General features: G+C 42.9%; 1 pseudogene; it reads left to right on the forward strand.

Annotated features, from left to right (window-relative positions):
- The first annotated feature begins 2,974 nt into the window (after positions 1-2,974).
- Positions 2,975-3,092, forward strand: LOC126092980 (5S ribosomal RNA; annotated as a pseudogene).
- Positions 3,093-14,362: the final 11,270 nt, after the last annotated feature.

Consider the following 14,362-nt stretch of genomic DNA (forward strand, 5'->3'; position numbering starts at 1 on the left):
CAATGCTACAGATTTCTGGATTGGTCATCTTAAACGAAACGTCATTCTCCCGTTTTAGAAGAGCAATGCTGATTGGCAGACGATATTTCTGACGCCTTGAGCTGAAGGAGTAATGGAAGAGGCCAAAAGATGTACCCCTTCACGTCTGGCATGGAGAAGACCCATTCCGTTGTCGCTCTTGGAGCGAGAACTCGTAACGAGAGCGTGCGCGCTCGTACGTGTACTCAAAGAGTGGGGAACAAGTCTCTCCTCAGTACTTCACTGGGAGAGCACCTCTGTCGAGAGCGAATCGAAGTGCGATTCTATATTGAGTCCTTGCGATTAAGCATTGTTCACTGTGTTGGCCACACACTTATTGTGCAGTGTGAACGGACAGAGTTATAGTTAAACGCCTGTGAGCGAATTTTTGAGTGGCATTGCGGTGGACTGGTTATCTGACCGGTGTACCACGCCAATAGTTAGACTAGGGGCGAATAGGAGTCCTTGACTTCATCAAGGCGTAGGGAGAGTTTGATTGGCGAAGGGCAATCCAGATAGAACGAGAGTTATCTTATTGGTCAGCAGCTAGCGGCGCAGACAGCAGTCATCGCAGCTTACGGTATTGTGCGCTACAGCTATTGCGAGCCCCATATTTCCTCCACAACGGTACACTTCACTGCATTTCATACGCGACAGCCTCTACTGTACCTAGCAACATTCTAAAGGATGATTATTCAAGTTGAGTAGGCGTGCCTCTCAGCCATTCTGCCAAGTTAACTACCATCTTAAACTTTGTGTAGAAATTTCATTAGCGAATCCTATCCTTGAAAGGTAACTTCACATTCCGAAAAGAACCAGGATATAACTTGTTCAATTCATAACTAAAAGTGTCATTGTGATTTCTCAGAATTTTTGCAAAATAAATAATAACTTTAGTTTCATGTTTTTCTTACACTAACTAGCACTACTCCAGTACCCAAGTATCCCACTAGTTACGCAAGAAATTTTGTGAATTTTTGTGTCATTTCCTTACAGCGGACGACTCCAGAAGATATTTATTGCTGAAAGTTTTTCAGGCATTTCTCTTTAGAACGTTAGGAGCGTCTGTCTGACTTCTGTAGTAGTGTGGGGGTGGAAATTGCATCTTGCAGGAGCCACAAAGTAAAGGGTACATCTCAGATTAATCCGTTGCGCAGAATAACATCTCAAAAACAACCCAACGCTCACGCTACCTCTATCGGTTCTCCCTTCTATTCGGGTCTCGTATTGTTCGTGGAAAGAAAGATAGTCCGTATGCCTCTGTGTGGACTCTAATCTCTCTGATTATATCCTCACGGTCTGTTCGCGAGATATACGTAGGAGGGAGCAATATACTGCTTCTCTCCTCGGTGAAGGTATGTTCTCGAAACTTCAACAAAAGCCCGTACCGAGCTACTGAGCGTCTCTCTTGCAGAGTCTTCCGCTGGAGTTCATCTCCATAACGCTTTCGCGGTTACTAAATGATCTTGTAACGAAGCGCGCTGCTCTCCGTTGGATCTTCTCTATTTCTTCTGTCAACCCTATCTGGTATGGATCCCACACCGGTGAGCACTATTCAAGCAGTGGGCGAACGAGTGTACTGTAACCTACTTCCTTTGTTTTCGGACTGCATTTCCTTATGATTCTTCCAATGAATCTCAGTCTGACATCTGCTCTGCCGACGATTAATTTTATATGGTCATTCCATTTTAAATCACTCCTAATGCCTACGGTCTTACGACACTCCCCTGCGGCATATCTGAAATCGCTCTTACTTTGGAAGACTTCTCTCCATTGACAATGACATGCTGCGTTCTGTTATCTAGGAACTCTTCAATCCAATCACACAATTGGTCTGATAGTGCATATGCTCTTACTTTGTTCGTTAAACGACAGCGGGTAACTGTATCAAACGCGTTGCGGAAGTCAAGAAACACGGCATCTACCTGGAAACCTGTGTCTATGGCCCTCTGAGTTTCGTGGACGAATAGCGCGAGCTGGGTTTCACACGATCGTGTTTTTCGAAACCCATGCTGATTCCAACAGAGTAGATTTCTAGTCTCCCAACACGACACCTGTATAGCGTTTTTATCAGTATAGCAGAATGCGGGCGGGCGTCATTGTGGAGTTGCTTTGTTTGAGGTCAGTCAGTCCTTTCATTTTCTTGTGTTTCCATAAAGACACCATTTCTCGTCACCAGTAATGACGAGCAAATGGAGATCCACATATGCCCACCCACTGATTTTTGTGATTTTGGCTTAGAGTACGTGGTACCTTCTCCATTGCATGCAAATGTCGCATGATGGTGGAACTATCACAGTTCATCACATGCGTCAGTCCTCGAGTACACTGACATGGCTCATTGTGGATTAGTGCCTCTAAACGATTTTCATCAAACGCCGCAGGTCTTCCTGAACGTGGAGAGTCACTAACCATTTTCTTGCCGTGCTCTGTCCAATGGCATTGTCCCCATACACGGCGTAAATGTTTCTCGCTGCCTCCGCTGCTGTCACCCCACAACTCAATTCAAACAGAAAAATATGTAGGAAATGTTCTAATTTCTCCACTTGGACTCCATTTTCTAGCGTCCACAGTTCCACTCACTGTCTCCAGATGACAAAATGACAATATGTAAACTCATTTAGCAACAGTGCACTACAACAAAAAATCACAATTGGTAAATAAACCCATAGCGACCGGAATACCAACACGGAAAGCAAAAAGGCTACGAACGAACGCACAGAAACCTAATACAAAATTACGAGCCAATTTCTCTGCTACCAGTGTTTACGAAACATATTCAGAAATTGAAGTACAAGACGGGCAAAATAAACTGACTGACAAAGAAAGTGGAGCATCCTGCAGACATGATAATACCAATATCTTCTTATACATACGAAAATGATTAGTGTGGCAATTCTGGGTGTCAGGTAGAACGGCCACATGAGTGCATTAGTATTGTTTGTATTTAGTGTTGGCCAACGGCCTTGCCACAGTGGTAACACCAGTTCCCGTCAGATCACCGAAGTTAAGCGCTGTCGGGCTGGGCTAGCACTTGGATGGGTGACCAACCAGTGCGCCGAGCGCTGTTGGCAAGCGGGGCGCACTCAGCACTTGTGAGGCAAACTCAGGAGCTACTTGATTGAGAAAGAGCGGCTCCGGTCTCGGAAACTGACATACGGCCGGGAGAGCGGTGTGCTGACCACACGCCCCTCCATATCCGCATACAGTGACGCCTGTGGGCTAAGGATGATACGGCGACCGGTCGGTACCTTTGGGCCTTCGTGGCCTGTTCGGGAGGAGAAGAGTGTTTAGTGTTGTTATCGGCCTGGAACGAGAAAAGACAGTGTGTGTCACTCAGCGAGCACTTATAGTGTACTTTAGTGGCGATCTTCATTACAGTATAGCCCAAAAACAACGTTTGCATGACTTCAAACGGGGAAGAATCATCGGAAAACTGGAAAAAGGGCTCAGCTTGGCCGGCCGGAGTGGCCAAGTGGTTCTAGGCGCTACAGTCTGGAACCGGGCGACCGCTACGGTCGCAGGTTCGAATCCTGCCTTGGGCATGGATGTCTGTGATGTCCTTAGGTTAGTTAGGTTTAAGTAGTTCTAAGTTCTAGGGGACATGACCACAGATGTTAAGCCCCATATTGCTCAGAGCCATTTGAACCATTTTGAACCTTACATTGCCATCTGGTTTCCACGAACTGTCGATACCACCTATCTGTGTTGTTTGTGTGTTGGGTCGTTCCTATACTGTGGACGAAACTCACGCTATGCTGTAACCATAAATCTGGACACCTCAAAACAGAGCACCTGGAAAGCTTTTTTCTCTTGAGAAGCCATCTTGGAACCAGAATTTTTAAAACCGCACGATTCATTTATAAACACGATGTATGGTATAGCTTCCATTATTAGCTAATAATGGAAGCAAGGCTAAAGAAAAATAAAGACACTTTCAAAGGATTTGTCGACCTGGAAAAACCGTTCGACAATATAACATGGTGCAAGCTGTTCGAGATTCTGAAAAAAGTAGGGGTAAGCTATAGGGAGAGACGGGTCATATACAATATGTACAACAACCAAGAGGGAATAATAAGAGTGGACGATCAAGAACGAAGTGCTCGTATTAAGAAGGGTGTAAGACAAGGCTGTAGCCTTTCGCCCCTACTCTTCAATCTGTACATCGAGGAAGCAATGATGGAAATAAAAGAAAGGTTCAGGAGTGGAATTAAAATACAAGGTGAAAGGATATCAATGATACGATTCGCTGATGACATTGCTATCCTGAGTGAAAGTGAAGAAGAATTAAATGATCTGCTGAACGGAATGAACAGTCTAATGAGTACACAGTATGGTTTGAGAGTAAATCGGAGAAAGACGAAGGTAATGAGAAGTAGTAGAAATGAGAACAGCGAGAAACTTAACATCAGGATTGATGATCACGAAGTCAATGAAGTTAAGGAATTCTGCTACCTAGGCAGTAAAATAACCAATGACGGACGGAGCAAGGAGGACATCAAAAGCAGACTCGCTATGGCAAAAAAGGCATTTCTGGCCAAGAGAAGTCTACTAATATCAAATACCGGCCTTAATTTGAGGAAGAAATTTCTGAGGATGTACGTCTGGAGTACAGCAGTGTATGGTAGTGAAACATGGACTGTGGGAAAACCGGAACAGAAGAGAATCGAAGCATTTGAGATGTGGTGCTATAGACGAATGTTGAAAATTAGGTGGACTGATAAGGTAAGGAATGAGGAGGCTGTACGCAGAATCGGAGAGGAAAGGAATATGTGGAAAACACTGATAAGGAGAAGGGACAGGATGATAGGACATCTGCTAAGACATGAGGGAATGACTTCCATGGAACTAGAAGGAGCTGTAGAGGGCAAAAACTGTAGAGGAAGGCAGAGATTGGAATACGTCAAGCAAATAATTGAGGACGTAGGTTGCAAGTGCTACTCTGAGATGAAGAGGTTAGCACAGGAAAGGAATTCGTGGCGGGCCGCATCAAACCAGTCAATAGACTGATGACCAAAAAAAAAAAAAAAAAATGGTATAGCACTTGCTGTAACGTAGCAAGTTATAACGGGATAACATTCAGTACAGTACAGCACGCAGCAGTGTATCACGGTAGCTGCAGGATTGTTTCTCTGCTCTGCAAAGCTGACGCTACTAGCCGTGAGAACGGTCTCCAGTACCATCTAGTAGGTATGTAAATTCATACCTCCTACGAATCTAAATAAACCATTGTATGTATTGTATGTTAACCAGGGACCTAGAAACGACGGAGAGGCTACCTCCCCGCCGCAGGCGCAGTGATCCACAACCACACGACGACTACCGCAGTCCACTTCACCCCCCGCCGCGCCGCCCCACACCGAACCCAGGGTTATTGTGCGGTTCGGACCCCGGTGGACCCCGCAGGGAACGTCTCACACCAGACGAGTGTAACCCCTATGTTTGCGTGGTAGAGTAATGGTGGTGTACGCGTACGTGGAGAACTTGCTTGCGCAGCAATCGCCGACATAGTGTAACTGAGGCGAAATAAGGGGAACCAGCCCGCATTCGCCGAGGCAGCTGGAAAACCACCTAAAAGCCATCCACAGACTGGCCGGTTCATCGGACCTCGACACAAATCCGCCGGGCGGATTCGTGCCGAGGACCAGGCGCTCCTTCCCGCCCGATAAGCCGTTCGTTAGACCGCTCGGCCAACCGGGCGGTCCTATATAAACCATACTAATTATCAACCGATTTTCTTCAAACTTGGTATGCCATCTTTTGTTATTAAGAAGAGATTCCTGTGAATATTTCAGATTTTTTTCTCATATAGTTCCGGAAATTGAGAAAATTACTTAAATGTCCAAAAACCAACACTTATGTTTCAAAACACAATTAGGAACAATAGCAGTTTGTCTTTTAGTGTCATCTAAAGTCATAAACAGTGTTCTCAATATATAAAATCACTTAATTGGAATTTTTTCTTTTCAAAACTTTAAATCCTCAGCATTTTGTAGTGTGAAAATTATTCAGAATTATTATCTGCATATTAGTTTGTTGTGTGTATACATGGGAATGAATGAGAGAGTGTCTGTGGCACATACGTTAAAACTTAATATTGTTTTACGTGAAACCTGGTAAAATTGAATTGTGGGAAAACTGTGGCGCAACCACGATGCTGATGGCGTATGTCGAAGAGCAGCCAGAATAGAAGTCGGAAGTGGATTAAGTTTAAAAATTAATTTAAAGATTATTTAGCATTTCGGTCTATTTTATTAAACATTATATTAGAAATTAGAAGTGTAATGACGTCCCCTACTTCACTGCTACTGCGTACGGACTGACCCGGAAATACTAGCGGTCGCTCCAGAGATGGTGAGATAGTGCACTTATTGTTAAGCGCTGCTGCTGCCACTCGCGGGCAAGAAATCCAGCAACCTAGTGAAGCCAGTAAATCGAATAAGAGATAGGCGACAGTACTGTAAAGACAAGGCGACAAGCAATAAACGGGCGTGAACACGAGCCGCGCACGGCTCAGAGATACAAGGGCGTTATATCAGTTTAAAATTCCAGCTGGGTTTCACAGTAAGTGTCACACATTCTTTTTATAACAGATCTATTTTCAAAGCTTACAACATTTTTAAATTCTTATATTTTATTCTTATGTTTACTCTTCTGGAAAATTTGGTGCGTTGCCTTGGTGACACCGACAGTAGAAACATTCTTAACATGGAAATTCCGGAAAACACGAGCATCGTGCGAAGGGGGATTTCCCACGTTCTCTGTATAAATCTCACTAGGGAAAATAACAGCGATAGCATTGCTGAAGATTTCAAGTGTTGGTAATAAAATTCCGGCAAACCACGCATAAAGGACCCCTTTACCGACAACTGGCGATTGAAATTCATTTTGAATCCTGGAATTCCAACGAAAACAATTTCAAATAATTTTATCATTCATTTTTTTAATTCATTGGCCAGACTTACGATTAATAGAAGAACAAGGATAACGTTATTTCAGCATACACTGGAAAATTTTTGGTGCAGTAATCTTCTGCGGACATGGGTAGATAAATGAAAAAAAAATGAAAATAATATTCGGGTTTCGAAAGCGGGAAGCACAAGTGTGAAACTGCGACGCTAGCCACTGTGCCACAGCTTCGGCTACATTACTCACTCTCTAAAGATATATAAAGTACCTTGAAAAATTTGACCGTCGTTTGCTCGGAAACGGTCAAAAACAGATAAGCTAAGACACGTGTTCGCATATTTTGACTCCTCTTACAATGAGCGAAGTTTCTGGGAAGTAGGGTTATGAGACTTGCTGTGTTCTCCTAGTAAAAGCTACAGCATGTATGCACCAATCAATACTTAATGTTCTGTTAGTACCCTTAGAAGCCACAATACGCTTCAACTTTCCAGGCTCTTTCCATCACAATGACGTCCAGCCTACAGTTCAAAATTCTCCGCGCCTGCTGCATCTCGAGGAGTCTAGTTACTCTTACAATGTCTTTGATCGTGTATTGGGAGGAATCCTGCACAATAGCCCGTTCTTGGAACAGGAAATAAGAACCTGTGTTAATATCAAATTTGGAGAAGAAGACAAATTTCAGATTCTAGACTTATTCAAAATCGACCTTGCCAGGAAACAAAGTTAACAGAGACAAATTCTTCTGTCGTTTCTGCCTATTACAACTGGGTCGTCAGCCCGGTCAACTTGTGAAGAACCGGTGCTGTAGATTCTCTGGAATGTACGGTAGAACTCAGGTCAACGGTTTTCGGAGCAGTATAATAGCGTAAGAGACGAGACATGTTGTGCAACTGCTTCAATGACGAATGAGCCTCTTATTTCCGACGCCGAGTCCGTGCACCTCTGAGGTCACCGTCGTCGCAGCAAATCATGTTGCAGTAAGCAGCTAAGCTCTCCGTATATAGCAAAAGACTGTCTCAATTATGGCTGCTCTGTTTTCTCCCCCGCTCATCGGATCTGTGTGCTTTCATTACATTAAGAATAGGTATGTTACAGCCAAAGCCCGAAGTGCGGCCAGTTGCCTAAGTGGTCGGCCATTTCGCGGATTGGCTGGAAATCTCTGGGTAAAGTTTGATACGATGCTGGATCAATGTGCAGTAGGCAGCACTTCTTTCGCTTTCGTGTTAAGTGTAGCTGACGAAGGAATCAGCACAATGGGCTGAGAGTCTCCTATTTATGCAGTTCATGAAAAACCGTTCTTTTCATCAAAGCAGTCGCCATATGAGGCCATGTTTGGCTGCAAAGCAAAAGTGGGTCTGAGAACCTCTAACCCGCCCGCCTTGAATCTACCAACAGAGGTTATGGGTAGCATACTGACAGCAGATGAAGACCTTGAGAACGTTGACAAGAATTGGGGGATGCTGTAAACGTTGTAAACCCCTCCCCGACGGCGAAACTGACGCCGTGGTTGTGAAATAGTCGGAATGTGCAGACAATAACAATGCGAAACTATTGTTTGTGACGTCTCATTGTGTATCCTGCGGCCAAGATATCCGTGCAATTTTTGGAACAAGTAACGGAGCGGACGAAGGGTATGGAGAGAAAATTATTTGCAAACTATGTCAAAATAAATAAGAAATCAGGAAAAAGAGGTCAGCAGCTGATGTCAGTTTGCAAACACAAGGTGCGTAAATACGTAAAAATTCAGATGCAAAATTCCCACCAGCAAAAGTGGGAGACAATGTTGGCGTCCGTGTACCAGATGTTGAGGTCGTGATGATCCCAGAGGCGTTCTTGCAGTTGTCATGAACGTCGACGATGCTTTCTGCAGGCCAGGAACAGACAGCGGTGTTTGTAAATCAACTCTATTCGAGACGTACGTTTTCCCTTCTGCGCGAGAAACTGCTCACCCTGTAATCTCTCGTTACAGAAGAAAAATCATTACGAACCATCTCTTGTTCACAGTCACCGACCGGTGGCCAAGGATACACTCGATTCAAATGCGCTGCTAAGTGCGCAACAATACCGCTGCACATGTAGAAGTCACAAACTGTTGTGCACTTACGAATGTCATAAAAGGTTACCTTGTAATAAATGATGACTTATTGCGATAATGAGACTGACAACGGCAACAGATTGTTTAAAGTTTGAAATCATCTACGCTCATAAATTCTTTTCTTTTTTTTTCCTCGTTGTTGTCGTTGTGTTTTGGTCGTTGCGGACGTCATATGACATCCGTTCAAGTTCGTTTGTTGATCTTTCCACTCAGTTTTTTTATTACCGACGCCAAACAGCTCTCTGACTGAACACGCTGAGCTACCGTGCTGGCATGTCGAAACAGTTTTTACAATTCTAAATGTCATAAAAGTTCATATTATAGTTTAAGTGACGACAGATCGTACAAGTGAGAACGTAACAAGAACAGCTTGTCTGAAATTATTCAGACTCTTCAGACCGGCTCAGTTTTTTTTTTCCGTTCGATTTTGGCCGATGTGTCCACAGCATTTCGCTAATTGGCCGGCCAGATCCCAAAATCAAGAAAAGCTCAGACATTGGCCAATCAGTTAACAGCGACACTGGCCAATTGCTGACTTGGTAGCCACATAGCGTTTTGACCGATTTCGCACATTGGCCATAACATATCCACATTTCATCAGGATTCCTGTGACCATAAATTCCCTCGCACACCCAGCGAGAACAATAAGTTGTGTAAGTACCTCCAGTCATTTTGCTGCTCTAGACTCGATCAACGGTCACAGTGTTACTGCGCAACACTGCAAGTAGCATAGAACCGATGTCCTTTGATCCAGAGTATTTTCATTTCGATTAATGTGAGCGGTTACTCTTTCAGAGTATTTTATACACTTATTTCAGGTAACCATATGCATGCGGTCGGTGCCATGAGTAAATAGTTGACCTCAAGCGGCGACCGACAGAGCCGTACTGCCGCCATACGCCCAGGGACCCTCAGCTAGCCAAAGCACGAGTAACATGAAACGGGGATGAACAATCAGTTTCCAAAAAGACAGCAGCTATGAGAAAGTCACATTTGACTGAAAATATTATACCGCAGATTAAATAAGTGACAATATACACAATAACAGGATTGTAGAAATGTACACGATCCCACATATTTAAAATTTTTTAGCGTTCAAGATCCCTCATGTAAAATGGTCGCGCTTAATACTTCAAAAATCCTTCATGCTACCGAAACAAAAATATGACAGTATTTCTGTGCTTCACAAATAACGAAACTGGACGTTTCAGAAATGTTAAGTAAATACGTCCATATATGAGGTACTGTCTCGCCGGTACATTTTAACTATTTCAACTGTGTCATCACTCAACGCCCACCTTTGTACCTACAGAAAAATAAGCAAAATTAATTTAAACAGAGTGGCTTTATGTTTCTGAGTAACTTCGGGGTTTCCCTTCACTATCTATCTTTTATGTTATTTGTAAGGTACGCACCGATCTCCTGTCTGCTCGTTGGTACACGAAAGAAGACTAGCATCGGTGACGACGGTATATGACAGAACAGTACGGTAAAATAAGTTGCATGATGTCCTACGGCTGCGTACTTGGCGGGGACCTCTTATAAATAATGTGGTGGCCACCTCTGTCGGTAAAAACTATGGGTAACAATCCCACATGTGTTACAGAGTTCGCACTTTAGCTTGTAATTGAGGCGTGAAATGTTTAGCCTCGACTTCGTTAAGTATTAACGGACACGTGCCGGATTCTGTGAAACGTCATTCCTATCTCTACTCGGCCTTTCAGTGACCATTCCGACTTCCACTGTCAAATAACATCGCTACAACAAGTCCTTTGCGCATAGAAATAAGGGGTGCCTTTGAGATTCGTTGATTCGTTACTAGTTTCGAACTCACTTGAATACGGTCATGTGCTGGAGAACTTTCGATCCCGTTAATGTAAAATTCATTCACCTAACGTAGGGTGAGGATGGTACCAAGCGTGGTTACAGGTGCTACGTGCCACAACGTTAGCAGTCGCTTTACGTTTCACGGGCAGCCATACGTAATGACAGGTTTCAACCGATCAATGAGAGTTTTGTTGACCTTGTGGTAGTTTCTTACTTTCCAAACGTGAAAAGCTTAAGAAATTTTTGCTAGTATTTTCGGCTCTGGACAGAAAAACTTGACCTTCTGCAGTAATGCTTTAAAAATGACCTATGAGAGACATTTTGCCCTTAACCATTGCACTATCTTTGAGATGTATCGACGTTTTCAGTTCAAGGGACACTTTGTTATCCTTACTATTATTATTATTATTATACATCTATATATGGGTGAGTCACCTAACGTTTCCGTTTCCGCTGGATATATTTCGTAAACCACATCAAATACTGACGAATCGATTCCACAGACCGAACGTGAGGAGAGGGGCTAGTGTAATTGGTTAATACAAACCATAAAAAAATGCACGGAAGTATTTTTTTAACACAAACCTACGTTTTTTTTAAATGGAACCCCGTTAGTTTTGTTAGCACGTCAGAACATATAAACAAATACGTAATCAGTGCCGTTTGTTGCATTGTAAAATGTTAATTACATCCGGAGATATTGTAACCTAAAGTTGACGCTTGGGTACCACTCCTCCGCTGTTCGATCGTGTGTATCGGAGAGCACCGAATTACGTAGGGATCCAAAGGGAACGGTGATGGATCTTAGGTACAGAAGAGACTGAAACAACACATTACGTCCACATGCTAACAGCTTTTTATCGGTCTTTTTCACTGACGCACATGTACATTACCATGAGGGGTGAGGTACACGTACACACGTGGTTTCCGTTTTCATTTACGGAGTGGAATAGAGTGTGTCCCGACATGTCAGGCCAATAGATGTTCAATGTGGTGGCCATCATTTGCTACACACAATTGCAATCTCTGGCGTAATGAAAGTTGTACACGCCGCAGTACATCTGGTGTAATGTCGCCGCAGGCTGCCACAGTACGTTGTTTCATATCCTCTGGGGTTGTAGGCACATCACGGTACACATTCTCCTTTAACGTACCCCACAGAAAGAAGTCCAGAGGTGTCAGATCAGGAGAATGGGCTGGCCAATTTATGCGTCCTCCACGTCCTACGAAACGCCCGTCGAACGTGTACATCACCCCTCATGGTAATGTACATGTGCGTCAGTGAAAAAGACCAATAAAAAGGTATTAGCATGTGGACGTAACGTGCTGTTCCAGTCTCTTCTGTACCTAAGGTCCATCACCGTTCCCTTTGGATCCATACGTAATTCGGTGCTCTCCGATACACACGATCGAACAGCGAAGGAGTGGTCCTCAAGCGTCAACTTTAGGTTACAATATCTCAAGATGTAATTAACATTTTACAATGCAACAAACGGCACTGATTACGTATTTGTTTATATGTTCAGATGTGCTAACAAAACTAACGGGGTTCCATTTAAAAAAACGTAGGTTTGTGTTAAAAAACATACTTACGTGCATTTTTTTATGGTTTGTATTAACCAATTACACTAGCCCCTCTCCTCACGTTCGGTCTGTGGAATCGATTCGTCAGTATTTGATGTGCTTCACGAAATATTTCCAGCGGTAATGTTAGGTGACTCACCCTGTATATCCCTCCTAAACCAATGGGCCTATTTCAACCAAACTTGGTACGCATATACCTAAATGTCAGGCAACAATTGCTGTGTGGGTAAGAATCACCTATTATATGACTAGGGGTGGGGGTGGGGTGGAAAAGGAGCGCAGCACATGACTTGTAAATTCTCAGAATTTATTCACCCAGTATTGGAAAATGAGAGCATTTAGCAACTTGCAAACTTTACGCATAATTTCAAACCTTTAAGAAATTTTTTCCCGCTGACAATGCCTACAGAATGATCAAAGGAAAACAGTTTATCACATACTTCTCTTCCGCTGTTCGTGAAGTGCAGGTACCGTATAAGGCGTGACGTTAGAATTTATTACCTCTTTATTACTACCTCTATTCACGGCATATATTGCAGGCACGATGCACATATAGCACTGAATATAAATACAAAATTATAATATTGCACGACACGTACTTCAGAAGATATGAGGTCATAAACAATTAGATCCGTGAGAAACAACGACACCATGCATGACGTTCAAATTTATTCCTTCTTTGCTACTACATTCGCAATAAATTTCACCGATAGTATGCACGTATGACGCTGAACGTAATTACAGTATTTTATCATTGTACAAAATGCAGGTCAAGAGATATGACTTCATAACAGTGAGATGCGTGAAAATCTTCCGCATCGAGCATGACGTTTAAATTTATTACTTTTTTGCTACTAATTCCAATCGCAAAACGTTTTACAGTCGGTATTCGCATATGCCGCTGCATGTACCAATAAAATTATATCATTGTACGATGCACAGTTCAGGTGATATGACATCATAAACGTCGTGCACAAGGCCAGACGCTGCTTGGTACAGGCGTGGACATACAGCTATTTAAATATCTGAACAATGCCGGGTTTCTCTGCTAGTATTGTTTATCAAAGTAAGCATAGCAGATAAGTTCACTACGCTGGATTTCCTATTTGATCACTAGTCGTACACTTCCCAAGCGCTGAGGACTGCGTGATATATCGACAGATAATTAGTACAGATCCCAGTAAAGTGGCTTTTTGTGGAATGGTTGATGGATCTTTGATCAATGGTAGTGGTTTTTAAGTGCCCAGTAAGCTATCTTGATACTGCTCCCACTGTGCTGAGAACTACAGGGACCACTTCTACTGTTTTACGCCAGAGTCGATGTAGTTCGATATTGAAGTTATCGTATCTGCTAAGTTTTTCAAGTTGTTGCTCTTAGATTCTCCTACCTCTGACGACAATGTCACTGGCCCTCACTTTATTTTTCACCACTGTTGTCAAGTCTGGTGTATTGTGTTCCAGCATTCGATCTCGCCTAAGTCAGTAGCCCCACAGTAATCGACATGATCGTTTTAGAACGTAGGTGGTAATTTTGGCGTAAGTTCCAGCGGATAGTTCTTGCCACATTATTGTTATTATTATTATTATTATTATTATTATTATTATTATTCCTAGATCAACTAGCTGATGGTCCAAAACTGTGTACCCTCATCGACGATTTGCGAAGAGTTACAAGTTGTAACAAACGAATATTTTAGCGCATGCGTTTGCGTAGTAATTAAATCGAAAATAGTTTTATAAACATGTATTAGGCCTACCAAAAAATTAATGTTTTAATGAGTCATTTCCCTTTCTACACAATTTTGACAAAGTTAGGTTATCAATTTGCCATGGTGACTGTTAACAGCTTCCTTGATTTCATTCACAAATTGCAACACCTTCTAAACTTCTCACGGTAATTAAGGCTTCTAAAGCGTAATCTTTGGCGAA

This window comes from Schistocerca cancellata, chromosome 7 (assembly GCF_023864275.1).
Source record: "Schistocerca cancellata isolate TAMUIC-IGC-003103 chromosome 7, iqSchCanc2.1, whole genome shotgun sequence".
Taxonomy (NCBI): domain Eukaryota; kingdom Metazoa; phylum Arthropoda; class Insecta; order Orthoptera; family Acrididae; genus Schistocerca; species Schistocerca cancellata.